This window comes from Carassius carassius, chromosome 49, assembly GCF_963082965.1.
Source record: "Carassius carassius chromosome 49, fCarCar2.1, whole genome shotgun sequence".
Classification (NCBI taxonomy): Eukaryota; Metazoa; Chordata; class Actinopteri; order Cypriniformes; family Cyprinidae; genus Carassius; species Carassius carassius.
The window spans coordinates 10,452,020-10,454,755 of NC_081803.1; positions in this window are offsets into that span (position 1 = coordinate 10,452,020).

The window sequence follows — 2,736 nt, forward strand, 5'->3', positions numbered from 1 at the left end:
GATTACTAGTCCTGACAGGAGAGAGAGTGGAGCGCCGATTGAGTCGATTGATCCCCACCCAATTACAGAAAAGCTCTATTAATATTTATTTATTTATTTATGAGTATTTAATCAGTTTTTCATTAGCCAAATTAATTAATAAATTACATATATATATATATTACATTTATACATTTAGCTGATGCTTTTATCCAGTGACCTACAAAAGAAAATAACATTTTATTTTATATAAATAAAATAGTTTATATTTATTCATTATTCAGTGTGTGTGTTTAAATGGCCGTCAAAAGCCAACCACCACCTCCTCGCGGCGTCGGCTGGAAACGAGGACCCTCGGGGACTCGGCTAACGGTGGCTCTGGTCCCAACGACAGATGAGGCGACACATCGGCTGGGTCTCCTTGGTCGCATCAAATGGCAGCAGCAAACCAAGAAACCGATCAAGCTAGGGCGTTCCCCCTAGGCGACGCGCGTCATCTACGCCCGGATGGTGTGAGAAATGGACGAGGGCTACCTGCTCAAGGACGGGGCAGGCTAAAGAAGAGAGTCCACCGAATCCGATTAGCCACACTTAACATCGGAACCCTCACTGGCCGTAGCCGTGAATTGGGTGATACTCTCAAGACCAGACGCATCGACATCGCGTGTATCCAAGAGACCAAGTGGAAAGGGAGCAAGGCAAGAGACATTGGAGAAGGGCACAAACTCATCTATCATGGTGTCACGTCGAGCCGAAATGGAGTTGGCGTGGTCGTCTGTCAACAACTACGAGACAGCATTGTCGAAGTCGAAAACATCTCTGACCGCCTAATCTCGATTAAGATTGTTTCCGGCCCAACCACCCTCAGAGTCATCTCATGCTACGCCCCTCAAGTCGGCTGCACCGAGCAAGAGAAGGATGAGTTTTGGGAAACCCTCGGTGCTCACCTACAGATAATCACCACAGACGAACACATCCTGGTCGGAGGAGACCTAAATGGCCATGTTGGCGAAGATCGTGGAGGATATGACCAAGTCCATGGAGGACAGGGGCTAGGTACACGCAACGACGAGGGAGCCCGCATCTTGGATTGCGCGAAAGGCCATGACCTCGTCGTCGTCAACACCTTCTTCAAAAAGAGATCGAGCCACCTGGCCACCTACACCAGTGGCGGCCACAGAACCCAGATTGACTACTGGATGATCCGACGCGGTGACCTGAAATTGGCGCTCGATGCCAAGGTGATCCCCTCAGAGAATATCGGCCCCCAACACCGGCCACTCGTCCTCGACTTCCAACTTAATCTGCAGCGACAACCCAGACCGAGAATCACTGGGCCTGAGCGGGTCAAGTGGTGGAAATTGAACAAACAAAAGCAGCAGCTTGAGATGGCCCTCCAAGCACTGGATATCAATTTCGACCAATCAGTTGAAAAAATCTGGGACGATATCTCCTACAGCATTCGTGATGCCGCCACCGGTGCCCTTGGCTCGACGAAGTCAGGACGGCGATTTATGGACAAGCAAGTCTGGTGGTGGAGTGAGGACGTCAAAGAAGCAATCAAGGCAAAGAAACTGGCGTTCATGACCTGGCACCGCACACGGCTGGATGATGATTTCCAACACTATCGGGCACTTAAATCAGCCGCAAAACGGGCAGTGGCCAAGGCGAAAGCCGTGCACTATGACGATCTATACGAGAGGCTAGGCACACCTGAGGGAGAAAAGATGATCTACCGCATTGCTAACTCCCGCCACCAAGGGACCCAAGCCATTGGTCGAGTCATGCACATCAAGAACGCCGATGGGCAAGCCCTGCGAGACCCGTGTGCTATACTCACCCGCTGGAGCGAGAACTTCGCAGCCATCTCAAATGAAGAGTTCCCGCATCCGCCTATCCACAGCCTGGATCCCACCCTTGGACCTGTACCGCCAGTCACCATCTCTGAAGTCACGAAGGCCGTGAAGAGGATGAAGAATGGCAAAGCCACCGGCCCAGACGACATTCCTGCTGAAGCCTGGAAGTTGATGGGGCACAGAGGAGCCGAGGTCCTTTCCACCTTATTCAACAAGATCATTATTGAGGGCAAAGTCCCACACGCTTGGACGATCAGTACCACGGTGCCGATCTGGAAGGGCAAGGGGGACGTTGCTGAATGTAAGAACTATCGGCCGATTCGACTCCTATCCCACTCCATGAAGATTTTTGAACGCATCCTGGACAGCCGCCTCCGCAGCATTATTAAAATCAGCCAAAATCAATGCGGCTTCGTCAAAGGACAAGGGACCACAGACGCCATCCACGCTGCCCGCCTACTGATGGAAAAACACCGGGAAAAGAACAAGCCAGTCCGCATGGTCTTTCTGGATCTGGAGAAGGCTTTCGACCGCGTTCCCCATGATCTCATCTGGGCCTCCCTCCGACGTCACCACGTACCCGAAACCTACATCAGCTGGGTGCAACTCTTATACCAAGACGTCAGGAGCGTGGTTCGATGCACAGCTGGGATATCACCTCCTTTTAACATCAATGTAGGAGTCCACCAAGGATCGGCTCTTTCGCCCTTGCTTTTCATCACATGCATGGACACAGTGACACAGGACCTCCAGACGCCCCATCCATGGTCCTTACTCTATGCTGATGATGTGTTCCTTGCCGACAGGGAGCGGCAAGACCTCCAAGACCAAGGGCAGCAGTGGAAAGATCGCCTGGATGCAAATGGCTTGCGACTCAACCTCACAAAGACGGAGTACCTGG